This window comes from Esox lucius, chromosome 10, assembly GCF_011004845.1.
Source record: "Esox lucius isolate fEsoLuc1 chromosome 10, fEsoLuc1.pri, whole genome shotgun sequence".
Taxonomy (NCBI): Eukaryota; Metazoa; Chordata; class Actinopteri; order Esociformes; family Esocidae; genus Esox; species Esox lucius.
Window position 1 is genome coordinate 18173102 of NC_047578.1, and position 25658 is coordinate 18198759.

Genomic DNA, 25658 nt, shown 5'->3' on the forward strand with positions numbered 1-25658 from the left:
CGGTCATTCGTGAGGGAAGCAAATGGGCGTCATCACAGCAGTTATTGGATTGATGTGGTAAATTAGCCTTGGGGATTATGGGTACAGTTAAGGTTGAATGGGGGTAGATTAAGCTAGATTTAGGTTTATGGATACAGTAAAGGATGAATGGGGGTAGATTAAGCTAGGGTTAGGGTTATGGGTACAGTAAAGGTTGAACGGTTAGGGTTATGGATAGTGTCTGGGCTGAACCATGTAGATTATAAATTGTTCAAAGCTGAAGTGTAAACATTTTGTCCAACATAATGTAAGATGCTTCACTGTCTGTTGTGAATACTGAATTGTGCATAGGTGTGGCCATCCGTTCCCCTGTCATAGAGACCTAATCCCGTGGTTTGTACCTGTGAACCACCACAGCCCAGACTAACATGGCCCCAACCCAAATTTATCTCTTTCATTACCTCAGACAACTGCTGAGGTTGTGGGGTGGCGATACCTTTAATGAGCCATCAATGAAATGTAAGCAATTAAATCTCTTCTATTGATCCATTCTCCATGATGAACAATTACTACGCTGATTTATGATAGCAACGATGACGCATAGGAAAGATTTCCCCCTGTGTTCGGTTGGACACTATCAACTCGGTCACTAGGACATTTACGGAAGGATTCAGAATAAGGGTCTCAGGAATGCGGACCAAAGGGTAAGAATATATATCTGGACCAGCCGTTTATTCACCATTTGTGGGTTCACCTTTTCCTCACCTCACACTGTGTCACTAGTCTGTCCGTCTCTCCGGCCCCCGTGAATGTGATAGAGGCCTTGCCTTTAGGTATACCACTTTGCAATACTTCATTTCTAAATCCCAGGTAACTATGGAGAGTGCTCTTGAATATTGATTATTGAATGGTTTGGAATTGTCCCCACCTCTAGATGATTCCCTCTTCTTATTGGAGTGCCTTGTCTTGTCTGAACATTTATTGGAGGCAAAATGAAAACAGTGAAGTCTATGATGAAGGAACCACTCCATTTCACTTTTGTTTGCCTGCCAAAAAACCCCACTGGGAAAATACCAGAATGAATTTTGGTTGAAGTATTTGCGGGGTATTATCAAAAATGTTGACACGTATTACACATCACACTCCTTAAAGACTGCCTTTTCCTCCACTGTCTGACTTCCCCACATCAGGGTTAAACCATGTGATCAGCCTCATTGGCAAAGTGTCCAACCGGTTGAGCCTACAAAAAGGTACCTGTTTCTTGGCTCCATCCTTAGCATTTTAAGCTAACTGTGAAGTGTTTATGGCTCCTTTCTTAACTCTTTTACTCATGCAAAGATCACTTAGAGAGAATAATGGATGTGAAAAGCTCTGTTTGTACATCAAGGAAATAATATTAAAAATAATATACAAAAGTTAGCGACACCCAATGATTGATTCTGTTTGCGATAAAGCAATATTTTACTCCAAAAACATTAGGAGTAAACACAGATATGTAATGGGGGTCCTTGATGGACAACATTGCATTATTCAAAGGTGAGGGGTCGGTGAGCCCCCGTCCCCCCCACCCCCCATCTACAGGATGTCATGTCATTTTTCAAATCACCTGATTCTGCCAATAACCTTGTGAAACACACTTATAGAGGAACAAACACTCTGAAATATGTATGGGCTTTGCGTCACTGGCATGGCATATGGCTCCCCAAGGATCTCTTATGTAGGAGCGAGTCGTGGTCTGGAGCGGGTACTCTGAGGAACGTCGACCCAACATATCTTAAATTTATAGCTGAAAGTTGTCATGCCGCCATCATTGCAGCCTAAGAACAGAGCTCTTGAAAATCTATATAGATGTAGTGGTGTAGTGTTTTTGATTTGATTTTCAATCAGCTAGCAATGCATTTTATTGTATATTTCTAGTGTTTCTGAGCCATGAATTTCCGGATTGACTCACCAGTTAACACACAGCTAGCTGACAAATTCTTCTTGACTGACTGTTTTAATAACCTTATGTGAGGTCTTGTGCAGCTATATTTGTACAGCGTGGTGCTTGCCACTCACTTCTGTAAGTCACTCTGGATAAGAGTGTCTGGTAAATTGTTTACTATAAAAAATGGGATGTTGACCTAAAGTGTGAGAGAAATAGGAGGCAGAAGAACACAGCAATGCTGGGACAGAGGGCACAAAGGGAAGACAAACATCTAGTGTTCTGAACTTTGTACTGTGAGCTTTCAAACAACACTAATGGGGAGATGTCCACTTCCAACAGCTAAGAGATTCCCCAGAGATTCCCCATCCACCATCCTCTGACCACCTGTCTCCGCTCAAGCCATGACATGACCCTCTTTTCGGAGAATGCAGCATCGAAGGACTTGTCTATTGGTTGTTTTGCTCACTAAGCCCTATGAGATTGTACTCGGGTGAGGGTTGGATCTCATGTCCTAGCAGGTATGGACCCAGAAACTATTCAAGGAAAAGACCAATCATGCTATAATTTAGGTCTGGTTGACTGAGATATGGGGTGGCAGAGAGCAGTGATCTTCATCTCAACTCTGGACCTTGAAGCCAGTTCTGCTCAGTTTTTTCATTTCAACCTTCAAATTAGGGACTTAGACCTGAGACCCCTGGCAAGTACAAATAATAATGAGGTAGGACAGAAAACCAGCAGGATCCTTCCCTTGTAGGTTAAGTTTTGAATACCCCTGGCCTAGTAGTTAGAGTGTAGAGCCAGTAACCAAAAGGTTGTTTGTTCTAGTCCCAATAAATTGTGAAGGTACAAAGTGCTCTTGTGAGGAGCACTCTGCATGAAAATATCTGCTAAAATAATAAAATGTAAACATTTCAGTTTCACTCACCAGTTAGTCCCTCCTTACTTTAAGGTATGACAGGAAAAAAGGTTATAAGTCATCTTAGTCTACCTCACCTACACCTATATTACTGTACATGGGTATGGTGACATTTATCAGTCATTTTGTATTTGTATTTGATTTGTTTTAGAATTGTCCGAAAAGGTCAAGCTGTCAACATATTTAAATGAGCAGAGGACAAGTGCTGGAGCCACATTGGTTGGGAAATGTGGGGAGATGCGTCTTTGTGCTGTGTCCCCTGCGATTTGTGGTCTAGTGCTGCATAATCAATCAATCAATCAAACATATTTTATAAACGCCTTTTTCCATCAGCAGTTGTCACAAAGTGCTTTTAGAAATACCCAGTATTTCATAATAAGACAATTGTGTCTTTGATATTGTAGAGACCAAGGTTGTGCAAACTAAGGAGGCAATTCTATCTGGCCCGCGGTATGTAATAAAGCCCATTCTTATAAATCTGAATCTGAATTAAAATGATTTAGACATTATAATGGACATACTGTGTAAATGTTTTAAGTATTGCCCTTTTCTGGGCTGCAAATAATGTTTGATTAACAAAAACTAATGTGGCCCCCCCATTTAATTTCTAAATCCTGATGTGGCCCCCAAGCCATAATGTTCACCCTCCCCTGCTGTACAATAGGATTTGGGCTTTAGAAACTGCATCGAAGTGCACTTGCACAACTGACAACTGTTATCCTGGTCGCAAGCATACCTTCCATGCCTGGGAGTACCGTAAGCTTACACATACCGTCCATACCTGGGAGTACCGTAAACGTACACATACCGTCCATGTCTGGGAGTACCATAAACTTACACATACCGTCCATGCCTGGGAGTACCGTAAAGTTACATATACCGTCCATGTCTGGGAGTACCATAAACTTACACATACCGTCCATGCCTGGGAGTACCGTAAAGTTACATATACCGTCCATGCCTGGGAGTACCGTAAACGTACACATACCGTCCATGTCTGGGAGTACCATAAACTTACACATACCGTCCATGCCTGGGAGTACCGTAAAGTTACATATACCGTCCATGTCTGGGAGTACCATAAACTTACACATACCGTCCATGCCTGGGAGTACCGTAAAGTTACATATACCGTCCATGCCCGGGAGTACTGTAAACGTACACACTGCAAATTGGCTCAGCCCTGTCTGGGGAAGTGACTTACTACATAGTGCTCTAGTGACTCCTTAAGGCGGGTTGGGGACACCTGACAGTGCCCAAATGTTGTTGTTAGCCAAAGGAGTAAACCCCTTCAACACTTTGGTTTCTGTCTACTTTCTGGTGGACCAAGCAGTGTGATTAGATGCAGAATGGCGTAGCACAATATGCTTTGATGGAAATGTGTTCCCATCCACACCTACAAGGAGTTGCTGCCATAAGACGAGGCCATAATCAGAAACTGGACACAACTAAACATGGGGAAAGTGGTAACATTTTGAGAGAATACAGGTGCTGGTCATATAATATCATCAAAAAGTTTATTTATTTCAGTAATTCCATTCAAAAAGTGAAATACGCCAGACCCAGCAATGCAGAAGAGCTGAAGGCCACTATCAGAGCAACCTGGGCTCTCATAACACCTGAGCAGTGCCACAGACTGATTGATTCCATGCCACGCAGCATTGCTGCAGTAATTCAGGCAAAAGGAGCCCCAACTAAGTATTGAGTGCTGTACATGCTCATACTTTTCATGTTCATACATTTCTAAAAATCCTTTTTTGTATTGGTCTTAAGTAATATTCTAATTTTCTGAGATAATGAATTTGGGGTTTTCATTAGTTGTCAGTTATAATCATCAAAATGTATAGAAATAAACACTTGAAATATATCAGTCTGTGTGGAATGAATGTATACATATATTCTAATTATATGACCAGCACCTGTACAGCTCTGGAACAAATTAAGAGACCATTCCTAATGTTTCTTAAATCAGCATCTCTACATGTATGGCAGCAATTCCATTTCAGTGTCTGTTAAATTCCAACACAGGCACACCTCATTTTACTTAATGAGGTACTTATTAGGTGATTCCCTGAACCAAATCAAATTTAACGAGGAAAAGTATTAAAAAAAACACTGCTGTGGTCATCACAATCCTTCTGCAAACAGGACCTGTTGGATGGCAAAAACAGTGCAAGTAATACCTCAAAGGTAATTTGAATTAAAAAAAAAAACTATTCAGCATGCATTATTTGAGGTCTGAAACAATGCATATCTTATTGGTTATTTTGACCAGTTTTGTTTGGTTATTTTAACCCCTAACCCTATTTTCTACAAATAAATACTGTAAATGACAATATTTTTATTTGGAATTTGGGAGTAATTTTGTCAGCAGTTTATAGAATAAAACAAACTTTTACTCAAACATACATATGAATAGTAAAACCAGAGAAACTGATAATTTTGCAGTGGTCCCTTAATTTTTTGCAGAGCTGTACGTGTGTGTGTGTGTGTGTGTGTGTTTGCAGAATGTATGTTAAAACCCAAAATGGCTAGTGTAGAAAAAACTAATTCAGGTAACTTGCTCACCACACTAAATCCTTTTTTAATGTAGATGCATCTAATATCCCTTTCAACTAAACTTTTTGGAAGCAAACTTGAGAAACACTTTAAAGGCCTGGCAATACAGCTAACAGTACAGCTCCCCTGCCAAGGAACATAAACCATCTAACTGGATATCCATCGTATTAGTGAAAATTTGTCTTGAGAGCAGTGAATAACAATAACAGTTAAAAATATACAACTTACAGAACATCTAATACATTCGCTGATTGAGAAAACTATAACTACCCTGCGCTTGTTGACTGAAATCAGGGTGTAGCTGCAGGAGACCATTAGTTGGACATTTTACAATTGCTCTTAAGGGTGCCAAAGGGAGGCATTCTAGGTTATTGATTATTCTAGAAAATTCAGGGAAATACATTAAAAAAACTAATTATGCAGCCTGTGTTCACCCTAGCAGTAGAAGTTCACCATAAGGCTGTTGGAAATGTGCATGTGGGCGGCATTGATCATTCATCACATTTTGTCCACAGTCCTTACACACTGTTATTGTAAACCCTATGTATTGATTTGTCTGGCCAGAACTTCCCCGTGAGATGAGCTTTGTCTAGGAGCTGTGAATAGAGTCAAAAAGATATCAGAAGGCAATTTCCATCTGTCACTGTTGGTTTACTTGCTTGAAGAACTGGCTTGTTTTAGCCGAGAATATTCAGTGCTGGTGAAACGTTACTCGTGGCAGTATGATACCTGAAATGTATCTCTTCTCACATTTTCACCCAGCAGCTAATGACGGTAACTTTAATGATAGTGTAATCTATAAATGTCATGGAAATAAAGGAATATACAGGACATGACATTATCTGATCCAGTTTAGCAGTTTGAATGCCATGGCATTTGTATGCCACAAATGTTAATTTATGCCCTGCCAAGTCATGTTACTTTTGCCAATGTGTTTTTCAGAGAAAACCAAACAGAATCTCTTGGAAATTATTCTGGACAAATTGGATCATTTGTAGTATGATAAGTAAGGGTAAAAATAAAGCGAATGGTTCTTGTAGACATGGTACAGTGGGGAGAACAAGTATTTGATACACTGCCGATTTTGCAGTCTGTCATTTTTATCATAGGTACTCTTCAACTGTGAGTGACGGAATCTAAAACAAAAATCCAGAAAATCACATTGTATGATTTTTAAGTAATTAATTTGCATTTTATTGCATGACATAAGTATTTGATACATCAGAAAAGCAGAACTTAATATTTGGTACAGAAACCTTTGTTTGCAATTACAGAGATCATACGTTTCCTGTAGTTCTTGACCAGGTTTGCACACACTGCAGCAGGGATTTTGGCCCACTCCTCCATACAGACCTTCTCCAGATCCTTCAGGTTTCGGGGCTGTCGCTGGGCAATACAGACTTTCAGCTCCATCCATCCTCCCCTCAATACGGTGCAGTTGTCCTGTCCCCTTTGCAGAAAAGCATCCCCAAAGAATGATGTTTCCACCTCCATGCTTCACGGTTGGGATGGTGTTCTTGGGGTTGTACTCATCCTTCTTCTTCCTCCAAACACAACGAGTGGAGTTTTATTTTTGTCTCATTAGACCACATGACCTTCTCCCATTGCTCCTCTGGATCATCCAGATGGTAATTGGCAAAATTCAGACGGGCCTGGACATATGTTGGCTTGAGCAGGGGGACCTTGCGTGTGCTGCAGGATTTTAATCCATGACGGCGTAGTGTGTTACTAATGGTTTTCTTTGAGACTGTGGTCCCAGCTCTCTTCAGGTCATTGACCAGGTCCTGCCGTGTAGTTCTGGGCTGATCCCTCACCTTCCTCATGATCATTGATGCCCCACGAGGTGAGATCTTGCATGGAACCCCAGACCGAGGGAGATTGACCGTCATCTTGAACTTCTTCCATTTTCTAATAATAGGGCCAACAGTTGATGCCTTCTCACCAAGCTGCTTGCCTATTATCCTGTAGCCCATCCCAGCCTTGTGCAGGATTACAATTTTATCCCTGATGTCCTTACACAGCTCTCTGGTCTTGGCCATTGTGGAGAGGTTGGAGTCTGTTTGATTGAATGTGTGGACAGGTGTCTTTTATACAGGTAACGAGTTCAAACAGGTGCAGTTAATACAGGTAATGAGTGGAGAACAGGAGGGCTTCTTATAGAAAAACTAACAGGTCTGTGAGACACGGAATTCTTACTGGTTCGTAGGTGATCAAATACTTATGTCATGCAATAAAATGCAAATTAATAATAAAAAAATGATTTTCTGTATTTATTCGTTTCTCCCACTTGAAGTGTACCTATGATAAAAATTACAGACCTCTACATGCTTTGTAAGTAGGAAAACCTGCAAAGTCGGCACACTCCTTAGTCCCCCCAAATGCTCCTCAGTCCCTCCACTCCCCACACGCTCCTCAGTCCCTCCACTCCCCACACGCTCCTCAGTCCCTCCACTCCCCACACGCTCCTCAGTCCCTCCACTCCCCACACACTCCTTAGTCCCCCCAAATGCTCCTCAGTCCCTCCACTCCCCACACGCTCCTCAGTCCCTCCACTCCCCACACGCTCCTTAGTCCCCCCAAATGCTCCTCAGTCCCTCCACTCCCCACACGCTTCACAGTCCCTCCACTCCCCACACGCTCCTCAGTCCCTCCACTCCCCACACACTCCTTAGTCCCCCCAAATGCTCCTCAGTCCCTCCACTCCCCATATGCTCCTCTGTCCCCCCACTCCCCACACGCTCCTCAGTCCCTCCACTCCCCACACGCTCCTCAGTCCCTCCACTCCCCACATGCTCCTCAGTCCCTCCACTCCCCACATGCTCCACTGTCCCTCCACTCCCCACACGCTTCACAGTCCCCCCACACGCTCCTCTGTCCCCCCACTCCCCACATGCTCCTCAATCCCTCCACTCCCCACACACTCCACAGTCCCTCCACTCCCCACACGCTCCTCAGTCCCTCCACTCAACACTTCTCTACTGCTCAGGTGAAGGAAGAGGCATGCAATGCTCCAGACCATGTCTAAGAAGATAGGCATATCTTGTTGGGACCACATTTCTGAAAATCAAGTAATATTTTGGGGGGACGAAATTACACTAGGAATAAGTTGTTGTAGGGGCTTGTATAATTTGAAACAGGATAAAAAACAGTGGGTCTGGGTCACATGAGTCCCAAAGATGTCAGAAGCATGTGTCTGACCATTTTAATGTTACACATCTAGTTGCAAATAGCCACAGTAAATCACGATCCTGTGATAAGCAGGATATTTAAACAGTCCACCTCTTACACCCCTAGAACAAATATTCCAGACAAGAATGCAACATATACACTCATTTACTTTAATTTGTTCTTTCTACAAGCTGGAGGTCTACAAATCATTGTCCTTTTATCCTCCACAGAAGTTCATTCCTTGGTCCCAGAACACCTCTGTAAGTCCATATATGTAGTTAAAATCTATCTAAAATATTTTAATAGATTCTATTTTAAATGTCACAACTTTCTTTATGCCTAAATGAACATACTGACCATCTAAACATTGTGTCCCTTATTGACAAGTCCGACAAGTTGAGTCTCTTTCTGCTCCAACATACTTTGAGCTCTCCAGCAAATACTTTATAAACACCAAGCACTAGAAAAGTTTGATCTCTGACGTGATGGAGCCAGAAATATTCTCATTTGACAAAGATATCTGCATTCTTGCATTCTGGTGGAAATGGTGGGAAAGAAATATAATAAGTAAAACATGCAGTCAGCTTAAAGGAAATGTTCGCTGTTTTTGAATTGTTTACAATTTAATTTTCATTTCAAGTAGAACATTATGACCATTGCAATGTTCATTTTGGCATAAATTGTTTTCTGAGAACATAAGGAGACCTATATCAATATACCTTGGCCTTCCCGTTTTGAAAAACCGAATGTATCGTATATTTTCGAAAACTATATGAGTTGCCCTGTTCACTTCCATTAGCCTGGACAGAGGCTTCCTTTAATAAAGCGAAAAAATAATGTCTCTATAGTCCAGGAAAATGCTAAATCATTTGAAAAAAGGCCCCGGGTTCAGAATTAGCAAACCTTTCCTTTAATAAGTTTTATTAATAGACATCAGAAAGGAGTCAACATCAATGTTGATCAGGAGGTCCAAGTGTACCCCATCCGATTTTGAGAAGCTTAAAAAATTATTCTGCATCTCTTCTCTACACACAACCCCAGGGGGATCTGAAGCAGCCCAAAACAGTCCGCTCCCTTGAAGTGAAAGGCTGGCTTGAAGAAGTGCAGGCATGAAGCCAGAAGGACAGACATTTTGGGGACACTGGTCAGGAATTCTTCAAATGAAAGGTGGGTTCTAGATCTGAAAAAAGGTATTATCTAAGAGAACAATCAGCTTTGCCGGCCACTCGACTAAATTTTGAAAGATGAAAGGTATACCATGGCTCAGCCTGATGTGCTCTGCAATGTCTGTCAGAGACTTTGGTGATGTCATCTGCAGCATTGATTGCCAAAACAACATAATGTAATGCACCTTGGCTAGCCTGGTAGCTACAAAAACAACCAAGCGATTTGACTATAGCCACAGCAGCAAACTAATGGAATCTGTTCACAGGGTGGGTTGGTTGATGTTCAAGGTAATGCAGATTTGATTGTTCTCTATCGACTGGCAAGCTGGGCTCCAGTGATGGCCGTACATCATCGACTGTCATCACTTGGTAACAACTGTGACCTTTCGGAAGGACAGGTATAACAAGGTATGTAGATGGGGACGTGTCACAAGTGAACACATCAGGGTTGAACTTATTAACTGAGCTTGCAACATCTTCTTCACTGTGGGCTCTAAGGCTTGGCATCACTACTTAGGGACCTAGCAGCAAGGTGTGACTGTTTTGCATATTAGCAAGTTGGGGTAGCAGAGCACCCATTTACATGGAGGCAGTTTTGGCTTCTAGTTCGACTACTTCCTGGTTCTCCCATGACCAAGTCAGCTCCTTCTTGTTCCTGAATGGTAGGGTATCAACCTCACAGAGTTTCTTGATCTTCTTGAACAGCTGAGAAGATGTTTGAATTATGGACTTCACTGCTGTGACTAGAGGTGTTACTCCAACAAACCTGCCGGATCCTGAATTGTCCCTCCCAGTCTGGTATAGACAGCTGCTACTCTGCCCTGGGGACCCAGTGTCATTGATTTGATGGGATGATAAAATATTTATGAACATCAGAGCCTCTAGGCAGTTATAGTGGTTGAGGGTCTGTCTTAGGTATCTACAGACCAGTTGGTGAACTGGTGGGTACTAAGGCTGCCTTTGGCTGGCATCTTGTCCAAGAGTTCTGCTGCTCGATACTTATTCAGTGGTTCTTCCTCTGTAGGCCAATGAGGTGGATCGGCCACTCACCATTGACAAATTCCTCGTTGTTGTTGTAGTCGTGATTTGCATTCCCTGCTGAACTTTTCCTCAAGCTCAGGTAGAGGAATGAGGTTGACTGGAAAAACTGACTTGAACTCTCCCTAACAATTGCTACAACTCATTACGATGAACTAATATTTATTCTGTTCATCCGGCATTAACTTTCATACAGTTCTGCATATCTTGTTAAGATTTTACTTTCAATCGCAGAAAAAATTATCATTTTAAAGCTTGAAACTACAGTCTCTAAACTACATAATTGATACACAGCTATAGCTCCGGAAAAAATTAGGAGACCACGGTAACTTTTTCTTTCCTTTCCAAAAAAGTCGAAAAGGAAGGTTTTGAGTGAGGAACAGAAGGGTTTATATTAAGAGACTACTGCATATTGAACACTTCTGTTCCTCACTCAAAACTTTCCTTTTCAACTGTTTTGGAAAGGAAAGAAAAGGTGCAATGGTCTCTTAATTTATTCCGGAGCTGTATAACAAATTATTTGTCCATATGCATTAAGAGATACTCCAATTCTAAGGAACTTATAATTATTTTTGAATCACCAAAAATATATGATAGTTTATTAGGTCTTCAATGAGTTGTTAATGAATTTGCTAGTTTACCTAGTTACATTGGGATTGGAAACTGTCGATATGATTGTCAATTCTTTAAATAAGGGACTTGTGGTATCAGTGTTAGGGGATACTCGTCTTCTGACCAACAATTACATTCAAATTGACATTGGTCCAACATAGTGTGTTGTCATTCCAAACATATTGCTTGTGTTCCATCTCAATGGAGACTGTAGAATTTTAGACCCCTTCTGAATGTTACAACAGAACCTAAATGTTTTTATACATTGCGTGGATACGCTTTGTACACAATGCTCACATTTTGGAAGAGTCCAACTGGAAAGAGAAGATTCCTAACCAGATCAGGCTGACCTGTCTAATCTCTCCTTATTAATGAGCTGGTCAAGTGTATCTCTGCTGACCTTACCTTGTGTTTGTTTTTAAATGCCTTCTGACGCCACCTTTTCTATCTCTCCACACTGACCTATTGACACACACACACACAATGCTTCTCCAGTCCGAGCGGCCATTATTAATATTTCATTGGCTCACAAATGGAAGTAGCTGGGGTTCCGAAACAGGACTCCGAAGCAGTGTGACATTTTCAGTCACCTTTTGTTTTGTTTCTTAATTATCTGATGGTCCAGGAGTGGCAGATAATAGATACATCTACTGTAGTATATGCGGAGGCAGGCATTGTTATGACGGTTTGTCGGTGTGCCGGAGGGTTTTCGTCCAGAAGGTTATACAAGCAGAGAGATTATTTCAACAGCTTCCCGGTTTTGACTAATTTGGCCATGTTGACTGATCGGTTTCATAGACTCCATGGTGAACGTTCCCTGAAAACAATAGATGAAAACTAGTCTGAGGGTCTGTCTGGGAAATACTACAAAACAAATGTTGTGATCCTAGATACTAAACGGTCAGTGCATGCCTTGGAGGTATCTTTGGCTGTTTAATAGAATTCAGATTGGAAATAGTTCAATTTTAACTACATTAGGACTACATTTAACAATTATTGGGATGGATAGAACCTTCACCTCAGTGTGTGAATGCTACACATTCATAGGATTAGTCATTTCTTTTTACAATAGTAGCATAGTTTGTTCTCATGTTTTGGAAACTCTGAAAGATAGAAGTACCAAGCCAATAAAATTATTTCAATTGCTCTTTGTTTCCTGAATCTAGGTCATTAATTGAGAGCCTGATGGCTGTCCCTACAGTATCAAACTTTCCATCTATGTCCATGTCCCTCAAAATATGCTGCAAGTGATACCTGAAAATAACATAAGAAGGCTTATTTGTGAGGTTGTTAATAACACATTTGGTCATAGTAAAGTATTATAGTAAGTTATGATGATCATGATAAAACTAAGCCCTTATTTTATTGTTTCTCCCATTCTCAGTGATTGTGCTTAGCATAATAATGCTTTCTTAATATCAATAATATTGTAATTCAATTAGTATGCCGTCTTTAATGTGTTTAATTTAATATTCGCCTTTGATAGAAAACTGTCAAACCAGTTATTGCCAGTGAACTCATTGATTAATATGGGATGCTTGTAAATGTTTCCATTCCTTAGTTTATTATGGAGTCAGATAACTAAGCCGGTACAAGACTCACTCCCAAACATGTTTGTACTTTGTTGTTGACTTCAAGGAATTAAATTCCATTGTTTTGCGCAACATGATATTTTGTAAAACATTTGTCACATTTTCTTCAGTTGGTTAGCAATTTTTTTCCCTTGATGCAGATATTCAAGTGAGCTCAATTTATCAGTTAAGAAATAAACACACTTCATGAAAGCACGTAAAAGATTCCCTTAACACAAATAAAGCCTGGTTGGGCATTCGCCATCAACGTTGAAGTTCAGAATTGATCACACTCTCCAATCTGTTGAAAACAGTAATATTATATGAAAATTAACTTGGTCCATAAAAAAACCCCAGCAATCATTAAAAAGAACAAATACTTAAAAATATTTATTATGAAATATAAACAATAGGCCTTTTCACACTGCATTGTTCTAAGCCCTGGGCTATCTTAGCCCCAGGCTAAGACTGACCCATGTTAGCTTAGCCTGTGTTCACACAAAACGTTTAACCCTAGGCTAATGATTCACACTTGTATTACTAAGCCATGGGCTAACAGACCTGGGCTAACAGATTCTGTGATAAGCTATAAATGTTATGTTCTCTCTGGCATGTGAATAATGTTATAGTAGATCACTGACACGTGATCAGTGTTACGCTACCACGATTCAGTTAACGACTTCATGACATCATTTGTCAAGATATCCACCCTGTCGGTTTTTGCTTTTACAAATTTGTTAAAACTACGCAAAAAAAGAGAAAAACCTTAGTCAACCTTCATTCTTTTGACATATTTGCTAGATTTACCTCCAAAGCAAGCTGCAATAACTACCTCGCTATGATTTAGCAGGTATACTGAAACAAGAATAGTTCGCAGAATTAAAGGATTCCCGTAACAGAAATACAAAGCTGTTTGTAACCGCGGGTGTCTAGAGCGTATGTAAATTAAGTGGAAGGGCAGGTTTTGTGATTGGACAATAAACGTTAAATGGTTTTGTTCTTGACCCCATTTCACACTGGTTATTTTATCAGGACTAGCCCTGAAAAGTAGTTGCTAACCCTGCTCCAGAGCAGGGCCAGCTAGCCCTTGCCTGAGGGTGGTGCTACCCCACTTCAAAATATACCTGTGTGAACACTTGCTAAGCCCTTGGGCTTAGATGGCTCTTAGCCCTAGTGCAGTGTGAACATGCCTAATATGTGGTAATGCACTCATTGCTCTGACAAATCTTTTAATCAGTTAACAAAATTAAGCTTACATATGTGTTTGTATAGACAGAATAACAACCTCCTGGCGAGCTAATAAACACTGTCTAAAAAACATTTATAAAACATATAGAAAAATGTGAGAAAACAGCATGGTAAAGGAGTCAACTGGCCCTATCAAGGCCAAGCAGAAGTGCTGTTTTCTAAGGAAAGTGCATTAGTGTGTGTGCTCACAAAGACTTTGCCATGGACTGTCACCTGTGTTTGTGAGGTTTCAGACAACACAAGCACAGATAAACCAAGGAACATGCGACACACGGAAAGTAGTGTAGCTGGGAATAAAGACATTTGTGAAACTAAAATACATGTGCCGTTAGTACCAGGAGTCAGGACTCAGTTTAAAGAGTCTTGTAAACCAGTTTAACAGGAAGCTGTTAATTTCTCTTTGACAGAACAACAAAGGTTTTCCATAAAAGGTCACATGAATCAACGTAGTTTTGAAATAACAAAATGTGGGATTGTAGGTATTTCTATTCTGTTCCTTACTTTATGAGCTACACTTTACAGTCCTGTAAAACCATATAAAGAAATGCGCAGTGGTAGTGTTTACTATATGTTTGTTGTGTGTGTCTTAACACATCTAGTGATTCATCCCATGTTGTGTTTTTCACGTTTCAACTTCTATAGAATACTATCGGGGATGTTTTTGGTGACATTAGCCGGTGGAAGCTGTGGTCGTCTCTGGTTTGGGCCTCAGGTCCTGAGGGAGAGCAGTCCTCGATTCTGAGAGGATCTCTGAATTGTTTAAGTTCAGGTGAAACATGCTCATTGGTCACTGCTGGTAAGTGTTGAGTCCTGTCCTTCCATCCTTTCAAGCTCTTCCCTTCATGTAATGGTCATAACCACTGATGTCTGAAATGGAAAATGTTTGAGTTACATTGAGTAACAATTTTTTAAAAGCTGTTGACTCGACACTATAAACAATGTAATTCAGTTATATAGAAGCAACGTTTTGGTATACTACTCATGCAACAATGGTGTTTATCTCATTGGCACCGCACATCAGCTTATTATTTATTGTGTGTTTCTTCTGGTTAAAATCAGCTCTACATTTCAAAACCTGTCGGTTCGTTTTATGAAATGTAATTCCCTAAGGCACTCATGCTTCATACAGTTAACATACTATTTGTTATTATTTTGGTTATTTAGCAGACACTATTATCTAGAGTAATTTCAGGTGCAATTAGAGTGAACTGTCCTCTGGGATTTGATCTAGCTACCTTTTCGTTACTGGTCAGAGGCTCTATTTACCACTACAACTATCCCACTTTTGTGTCCAGTATATATGGGTTTATAACTGACCATTGAGCGAGTGCATATCACATTTTTAGCATGAGAGTGACCCACCTCCTCTGTGTCTTTTAGTGTGTGTGTCCTGGTGGCAATGGTTCCTCTCATAGGAGTTGGCCTAGCTGGTGTACGGTCAAGCCCAGGGTGAGCAGAAAACAAGGAGGTGTGATCCTGGAGCCCTGGACAAACCAACAAACATTGATCAATTTTCCAGTGAAATAATACAGTAAAAGAAATACAGTAAAAAATGTATAATCATAATATCTGATAACAGAACTATGAACAGAATTGGCCAGAGAACCGAGTAAGAAGCAACCACTGGCAATAAAAAAAAGATTCAGCTAAATATGATATTTCTGGTAGGAGAATTACAGTTTTAGTTTGTCACAAAAATAATAAAGGCTTTGTTTTAGGTAGAAGGCAAATAACAACAGCTGCCTTCTAACATATATAAAGTTGCCTTCTAACACATATGGGCATGTGCATTTATATACACACCTACTTGTAAATATACTGTCTATATATATGTAAAATACATAAGGCCTTATATAAATACATAAGTCCTTATATATATATATATATATATATATAAGTAACCTATCTGTATATAAGTATAATACATTACCTGTAGATATATAATCTATATGAAGGTATCATAATCTGTATGTACACATAGACCAACTAGAAGTATTATCCCTACAGATGTACAATCAATAGCTATACTACAAAGCATGATATGTTAAAAATGTGTGTATAATACGATACAAATGTACAATATTATTAATTCCAAGATTTCAATCTAGGAATTAATATTATTAATTCCTAGATTGAAAGCCTTGAGTGGATTGAGGAACAACACAGTCTCATCCATCTTCTATTCAGAGCTCAAGGATACCATCTAGTGTCTTTTGGAAAGGTACTACATCTGAGTCAATACAATTGTGTACACCATGATAATGATCTGTTTGGAAATGGCACTTCCACTGGAAAGAGATGTCAGATAAATAATCATGTGAGGGAAGTTGTCCTTCAACCTAATAATGCTCACCGCTCTACCTAGTGGTTGTACCATATATATCATACTAATTTCAATATGTCTCAGTTTTACGTATGCTATGCTACGTCTGGTCTGTGAGACCAGGCTAGCTGAAGATATGGTACTTCATTGTTACTTAACTTCTGTGTTAGATAAACTCTTTCTCATTTCTTGGTAAGGACTAGTTCTAACTTTCAGCAGGTATGGTAGAAGACTAGGCATCAACATGTGGCCATTATTGTAACACATGCATGAGAATTTCTATTTAAACTTAATGTTGGTTAACTCAGAAGTCTTGGGTAATTGTTTATACAAATGTGTATGTCTGTTCCACAAGCGTTTCATGTAAACATTAATTCAAATGACAGTGTTCGATTGTCAATGCAAATTGATTCCACAACCCTTTAAACGACAAACATGCCACCCAAACTGCAAACTTCCTGACTGTAGATTAAAGTACACAAATTACACCCATACACACTCACTTACACACTACACTCTATGTGGTCTGGATTCACTGCTGAAGCCTGCCATTTCTCTTTGGCAGGACTGCAAAGCTTTGGAGTGTTTGTTGATTATTTTGTTCCTAGACTTTACTGTGATATAAAGCACATGGGGTTTTCAGACAGACCCATATTGATAATAGGATCCACCTGTTGAGATGCTTGAATGTGCTAAATGTGTACTTTCAACGCAACACGTAGCAGATGTGGATTTTTCACAACCACAAGCCACTGCAGCAACGTAACAAGTACCTTAGCTGAGACCGTGGTGCTGTCAGTGGTCGATACTGTGGTGATTTCGTCCTCTGCCGTATTTTCACCTATGTCATTATTGCTTAGAAACTGCTCCAGTTCATCGGTACTAACATTACCTAGTGAACAACACATATACATTTTAGTGGTGAGGAACATTCAAAGAATGAGATGCAAACGAAAAGAAGTGGAAATTATTTTGGGCTAAAAGTGAGATTAACACATCAGTTAAAAAAGGAATGAATGAATGTGCGTGTGTTTGGCATACTGTAAAAGTTGTATTCAAAGGTGGAGTTGTAGTCGTAGTCTGGTGTTCCGGTTGTCTCGCTGTAGTCATAATTATCTCTATATTCTCCTGTAGGGATGAAGCATATTAACACATGGTCACATTAATGCAGTGACACAAAATAAACACAAAAATGCTTCTGACAAAAATCAAGGTCAAAGATTAGAGGGCAAGGTGGTCCTGTAAGTTTTTATTATCCATGTGCTCTCTGACACATTGCTATCATTTGTATAGCTTAAAACAGTGATAGCACACAATTAAAATAAAACGTTCTGATGTTAACAGATCTAAAAAATGGTCTAATGTCAAGATAAATCTAAATGCCTCAGTGTGTAAAAGAATGGGACGTGATTTACTTTTTCAATTTGATGCTTATCTTTTCTCTTCCTATTCAGAGTTGAAGCACAGCACTATATAAACACACTGGCAGCTTTGGGTGTCAAAGAATGTGATCACGGTGTCTATCCTAAACCACAGTAAACCTTTACAACCAGTTAATCCATTTCCCCTTCTGTTTAAACTCCCTGAGTTGTTTGAGCTGTAAGCATCATTGAAGTTTTTTAATCAGTATTTACAAGCACCCTGTTCACCCTGCTAAAATGATTTGATGAACATATATTCTCAGCCTTTTGGTTTGCAGAGAGTTTGCAGATACTGGTGAATGTCATTAACAGCTCTAATGGTTCACGATGACTAAGGCTTGCAGTTCAGTTCATTTTGCCTTGCAAGCATGAAGGGAAGTGGGCTGCCGGAACGTCATGGGATTATAGCCCATCAGTGTTGTTCTGGTGGGGAGGGAAATGTCATTTTGCCAGACCGTGTAAAGGGAGATGGCCTAGAAGAGCTAATGTCTCTTATTTACTTACTGATTGACTGACTGACTACCCCTTTTTAAATAGCGTAGTGGTTAGAGACGCAGACAATGGATCAATAGCTTCGGTGTTCGACTACTGTCACAGTCATGACACATTATGCCTTAGAGTTTGTTCAGGACAGACAAAAATGTTGCTGGGTACAACCTTCAGTAGCTACGTAATGGGAAGCCTAAAATGAAACAGTTCTGGTGGATATTAGGATTTGTTCAAGGAATATAAACACTTCGCTGGCTACATGATTATCTCGTCTTTTCACTTGACGAAAAAGTCAGTTATCCTCACTTATATTGATAGATACTGTATCAGTGTCATTCACGAAAGGCTAGCTGTTAAATCGGCCAGTGGCAAAAAAGGATTTGTTCAGGATAGACAAAAACTTTGCTGGCTACAACCTTCAGTAGCTATGTTATAGGAAGCCTAAAATAAAATAGTTTACTGTTATATTGTGACTATTTCTGGTGAATTTTCAAACAATGTATTAGGATATGTTCAGGATAGACAAAAATGTCACTGGCTACAAGATTTTCTCGTCTTTTCACTTGATGACAAAGTCAGTTATCGTCACCTCTATTGATAGTTATTTTATCAATGTCATTTACAAATGGCTAATAAACTGTTAAAAAGGCCAGTTGCAAAAGCCATACAGTTAATAGATGCTATTTGTGTTGGAGGGAAACTTAACAAGAAACATTAGTCAGTTTAATACAATGCGTAATGCTGTCCACCGAAATATTACTGGCTAATAAGCTTTTAAAACGGCCATTGACAAAAGTCATACAGTTCACAGTTGCTATTTGTGGTGGAGGTAAACTTAATAGAAAACATTAGTCAGTAACACAATGCTTCATGGTGTCTAGCGACATTTTGAAACTCATGTTTCATGTTAATGATCTAACATAGAAATGCTTCTTGACAGATCTATAGCTCTGTGGCGTAGAGGTTAAAAACACTCTCTCGTATGTGGGGGACCTGGGTTTGAATCCATGGTGGGCATCAACGATTATGGATTTTTATTGCAGATAGGCTGAACTAGGCTTGCCTGATTTCTTGTTCTCACATCCTAAACATACTGGGTGATGAATGCAGTTTTAGCGTCCTTTACATTTAGAAGTAATTGTTTCGCAGCCTAACAAAGATTGGTCTACATTGCCATTTTCATTTTCAATACACGCTCCTTGTTTTATAGAGAGGGGATTTTCAAAGGATAAGGCAAAGAGATATTATGAGACTGATATATTTCTCACACGTGTCTGGTAACCATCAGCTTGGTGGTGCTGACAGTTTAAAAAGAGCGTGATTGCGCTGGACCAGGAAATTAAAGGGCAGCTCATTGAAACCAGTCCAAACCGCTGCAGCTTTGATGCTAACATTCTGACGACTGTTTCGAACTTTCCCGCGGCAATGTTTGGGACACATCTGTGCTGTCTCTATGGTCCAGCTAAATATGTCAAAAAGGCAATAACAATAGTGAGAACAAAGATGTAGGTGTCAGTTCACCATAACGCTGGGAACAGGGGGTCACAGCCTTACATCAAGTCAACACTGACGTCAATAAAGGACATTTACACTTCCTACCATCATTGGTGTTCGAAACCATTTACGAATCAATACGTTTCATTGCAGCACCAAAATGGTATACTGGCAAAGTTCCACCTCAAAACTAATGTAACCCATGATGTCCTGTCTGAAAACGTTGTGAAATATAGACAGCACTCAGCCCAAATCCAAGACAAGATGTTATGTGCACCTTCTATAAAAAGCTCCGAGCCAATTTACCGTGAGTGATATGGGAGACCTCAGGAAACGATTAAGCATGCAGCCTTCTGTTCCCCTTTGGTGGTTTTTGGACCTAGTATCTCACAGAAGATTTGAACCCTCCCCTGTGTACCGGAGGTTCTGAAGAACACGGGATGGAAACCAAAGTGACCCCAAGAGCCCACTTCCTTATCCTAAAAAATGTCTGTGTAAATAGGGAGCCATCTGTGGCATGTGACCCATTAATACAGCTCTGGGCCAGTTCTTTCCTCTGTGAGTCAAGTGTGTTTCTCAAGGAGCCGTTTAAATGTCCATCCGCTACAAAGGCTCATGTACTATGACTCTTCCTTTGGTGTTATAGCATCACTTTTAGTTTGGCCCCTTCACCCCAGACAATGTTTGGGTCAGTGTTGTATGAGCGCTGCTAGGTGGTACATCCATCTCATCGCTTTGTGGTCTACACAAGCATGGATTTAGTTGAGTCCTTTCACTACCACAAGTGCAGTTCATGCAGTTGCTCTGACTGAAGAAAAACATCTGGGTAATACTACAGCTATAAAAGTATGTGTATATCTTACAACTCAAACTGTTGTCCAGATGTGTTCAAATGCCCTCAAAGTCAGTCACGATTGCTTAATATTCTGAGCCCATCTCTCTTCTCATTCCACTTTCCCACATGCAACTGTTGCCCCAAATCGACTCGTGCTAGCTTAAACTGCTTGAGCCGACCTCTGTTAACTCTGGTACCATACATTCTCCCTGACCTTCTATTTCTGGGGGAGTCATGACATCTGCCTTAAAGTAGAAGAGATATCCTAAGAGATTACAATGGTGTGTGTGTGTGTGTGTAGGGGGGGGGTCCATTGTGATATGTGGTCAATGTTACAACACTTCGCAGACTGGCTTTAATTCTAGCTTGTTATTTCAACCCAGCGATGAACCATACTCCTTAGTTTGTGGCGGGCTGCCATCAGGACGTCAGTTCTAGGGAACACATCACAAGTCTGCTGGCAACCGAGGTACAGAACACTGATGGGAAATCTTTTCACTAATATCATCAGCATTATGTGGACCGCCTGGGCAATGAGTTGAAACTCGGCCGATAGCGATGCTGACACTGTTTCTTCAGCAGGACCAGAGACCGCAACCAACCTGCCTTCATACTCCACCCTTTCACTCTGCTCTCCTCTCGGGAGGAACAATGAGAAAAGGACCAAAGCTCTGGATGCCAATGCCATCGAAGCCCTGTTTACACAACCCTCTAAAGAGCATGAGTGGATCTCTGCTTCATCTCAGAAGACAAGCTGCTTATTCAAATCCTGCCGAGCAGTTTAAGAAGACATGGTCCCAGAGCTCTCTCACTTGGAATGATGCACATTTAGCCAACACACATATTGGGCTTCGATATCAAACTGGATCCAGGTTTAGCAGACACACATCACTATGCTAAGCCTGTAGAAGAAATGTTATAAGAAAACAAATAGTAGCCTAGGCCTAAGGCCATCCATGTGAGCAAATAGGGTTAGTCTGGCATGACTGTTCTCACATGTCCTATTTAAGGAGTGGCCCTTTCATCTTCCCTTCCGACAGTGAACATTAATGGCCGAAGACGAGCCTGTTCACAACTGTCAAAACATTCCCTGTCAGGCCTCAGTTTAACACCCTAATACAGCTTTGTCTAGTTCTTTATTTCATCCTCTAGTGTATGTCATTACCACAAACTGCGTTGCAAGATTACATTTCCTGAGTCAACCAAGTCCCAGACCAGGAGTACTGTGAGGAGGCTTAATGAGAACCAAATTAAGAAATCCTCTTTTTTAATAGACCCCCCTACTACATTCTTCAGCACTGCATGATGAAGACGAAGGCCACCTCGCGATGAAGCAGGCGGGTGAGCAAGGCGTGGCGTTTCCTGCAGCACTGTCAAAAGAATCTCACCCCCAAAATTTGATACTGGCCTCAGAATTGGGTGCCAACAGGCCAGCGTTACCCTGATGTGTTTTTGCTGTAATCTTACATTTTATGATTAATCTGAAAAAATCTGTCACACCCCCGCAAGCCTTATGAACGCTTCATCTTATGTTAAGCCTTCCGCTGAAATGAAATGACTGTGTGTTTTTGTGATTTCACATCACGAAGGAACCAATCCGGTAACACATCTTGCAATTCATTAACGTTACGAAGCAGAGCATCCAGCCGTTGCGGGCCGTGAACTTTCATTTGTTCTTATCTTTTGTTGTTTATGTTACGTTGCCAGTTTACAATGTCTCACGGATTCGTGTGTTTTTCCCTTCAGTTTGGATTGAACCACTTCCACCACTGCTATCAGAGGAGCAGACGTTTGATTTCCATCAGATTAAACGACAATTAAAAATCCTAATTATAAGAAATGGAAAAGAAATCAATTGAATGACGGAATTTTCATTGTTTCATAACTTTTGTGGACGTGTTGTTGAGGAGTTTGTTAAGGCACTTTTCGCAACCACATCCTAAGGGCAGTCAAGCCTCCCACTCATTCTCTGAGAGCCAGCATGGACCATGTTGGGACAGGGGGTACGGGGAGAGGGGGGGGGGCTACTGGCAGTGGGCCCTCTTTACAAACATGTCTAAACAAAACAGCTGCGCTGGAAACCACAGCCGGATTATATCGCAGAGTGATTGTTCTACCCCCGGGGTTCTCTTGCACTTGAGAGAGGAACCTTGTTCTGCAAAACACTCGAGACTACAGGCTTAATAGACTGTGTTATTCTCAGACTTCAAGTGTTAAACCGAGTTGTCTATGCAAATGTCCTCATTTTTGTACGTTATGCCCTCTAATAAAATATGTGAATGGAAAACAAGACCATTTAACTAGAAATGCAAGTTTAAAAGAAGTTGACATTGCTATATTCCTCTTAAACCCTGCCACTCTAATTGCAGAAGTTGTGTGCAGGCTTGGCTCTACTTTTAGGGAAGAAAACTCATGTTCCTGTGATCTTCATAACTAATCGTCTAGCAGAAAGTTTCCAGTGTTTTAAGATTCCCCCCTCAATCTCAGTTTTGCTCTTGTATCTTCTAGATCACCAGAATGCACTTACACACACATCCAGTCACTTCACACACAACCGCCACTCCGTAACGTGAACCTGCCAACCAATAGGGACCTTGTCATTTGCAGTACTCACCCCAGCAGATAGGAACTAACAGCAGCACTCCAGTCAATAGGGAGAGAAGGCAGCGTTGGTTAAGCCTGTGCATGTTGCTGCTTTAAGAGATAGCCTGAGTGTGCGTGAGGAAGTGATCAGACTCCAAACCAAGCTCTGAATGAATGCAGTGTGTGAGCGTGTGTGAGAGGGGAGCCAAAAAGAGGTGGGGGAAGAAGGAATGGAGGGAGGAGGCTGTAGAGATGGTCTCTGTGTGTGTGTGTGAGTGTGTGTGTGTGTGTGCGTGCGCCATGGGATGTAGACCAAACATACCCCAAAAAACTGTCAGTGGCACACATTCTCTGTGCTCTGGATTAGGGTGAGATAAGCTGATTGCTGATCCATCATGGCCTTTTAGCATGGATGGCTTGAGGTCGGAATTACTGTAGATTAAACTGCTTTAGATTCGGTGTCCACTTTTTACAAACCGTGTGCATTAAGGATGATATTTTGAATGACTTGAATCTGGGTTATAAAGGCCTTGTAGGAGTGAGTGATGGTCAATTACCGGGTCAGTGGGTTAATGAAATGAACTAAGTGTTTTCTTGAACATACTACAACACAAGGCGCTGAAACGCATCCACAAGCTCTGTGGTTGAAAAATGCTGTACTAAATTAGCAAGGAGGCTAATTGGTGATGAGAATTATTGTTCTCTCTTTTCGTGGAAAATTCCAGCGTAAATAAACATGAACGTTAGATAGCATGAATACCACGATTATTATGCTTCCTCCATATTTATGCTTCCTCCACATCTGATCATGTTATGCCTCATTGTTGCTCGGACCAAGTGTCTTGCTGTGAGCTAGCCTGTTAAGACACAGGCAGCTCCAGCCACAATAGTGTATTTGCGGTAGAGGAAATGCTCTCTCTGCCAAATGCCAGATGTTTCTGAGTTTTGCATAGGAAAGATGGGGGTGTCAGCCGCCCCCATCCTCTCCAGTTGGCGGGGGGTCAGAGTAGTAAGGTATATTAAAGTGTGCCCCATGAGGAAGAGAGCAGGGTTGGGGGAAGTGCAATGGGGGTAGCATACATAAATCCTTCCCCCCTCCGTCCTACGGCTTTCTCAGCCTCCTGAAGTGGAACTTGGCCATTCTCCGGTGTCAGCTCTATGACTCAGTGACAGTTGGCCTGGTTTCCCGTGTTGCTGTAATGCCCTGTGAACAAGACCGTGGGACCACGTAGGTGCACCAGGGCCGACTGAAACACTGCACCAAAATAATGTTGTCCTTATGGTATGACAGGATTCTACAGCATTTTGGGATTCTGAATGAATGAATGAACTAAATAAGTCACTTCATTTTAATTTAGGCTCCCTGTAACCTGGCAGTTTTATATTCAACCATATTTGGTCAAAAAGGCCAGAGAAATCATCTGATAATCAGCACTTTCCTGGTGATTTAAGAGCATTGTTTGATCCTCACCTATTGGCTCCCATCCCATCACAATGAAACAAGAGGCCGTGCACAATGCATATAGAGATCGTTATCAAAATTTTACGCACTGTTATGTACAGGGAAGTGAACAGGCTAGACCCCAGGTCAGACTCCACCCACACACAAGATCCCAAGATCGGCTTCGACTCCAACAACTGTTTAATTCCAAAGAGCATCCTGTTACTGGAGTTTTATTCAGTCTCTTCATTCCTTAAATGCTCCCACTTTTCTTGCTTCCTCTCTCTGTACACTTGTTGTCATTCCCCTGTCTGAACAAGAGTCCCAACCCTGAGGGTCTTGTCTGTTTCTCGCCAGAGTTGGCAGGAGGTGGGCAGCAGCCTGGAAATGCTCTCCAGAAGTGTCCTAGTTTTTCCCCTCCCATTTTGTTGTCTTTGGATGGAGAGATGCTGGTGAAGGGTAGTGAATGACCTGCTTCCAGGGGCAACTGGTGTGAACAGCTCATGCCCAAACACGTGCCCTTCAGGACTCTGGGGGGATTCTGGGACATCAGAGAGTAAGACGTGCATCGCTGACCAGAGCTTCGATGAGGAGCGTCTACAACACTCACGCCGTTGACGCCATGACAAACTATGATATGGGACAGGACTGGGGGAAGGGTGAAGGGGTTTGGAAACAGTCCCAGTTTTTGTCCCGATAAGAGGGTGGGCAGTGATGCCCATCAAGCCCCAGACAGGCGGTGTGAGGCACCGTTCATTCAAATGCACAGAACTATGTTCAAGGCCTTGGATTTGTGACTTTGTAGCCTGATGCGCCAATTCCATGTCTTATACAATCAGTTAGCTGGCCAGGATCCTGAAGGAAAGCATGCTTTCTTTTGAGCAGTTG

The 25658-nt window shown here is 41.2% G+C and overlaps 1 long non-coding RNA gene across 1 annotated transcript; it reads right to left on the minus strand.

The window, feature by feature from the left end:
• Nucleotides 1–14739: 14739 nt before the first annotated feature.
• On the minus strand, nt 14740–23501 carry si:ch211-191i18.2. Its single transcript, XR_001198333.3, has 5 exons — nt 23361–23501; nt 17549–17635; nt 17281–17399; nt 15547–15668; nt 14740–15051 (listed from the first exon to the last, which is right to left on the minus strand). It is a non-coding gene; the product is annotated as an uncharacterized protein LOC564095 homolog (long non-coding RNA).
• Between the last annotated feature and the right edge of the window lie 2157 nt (nt 23502–25658).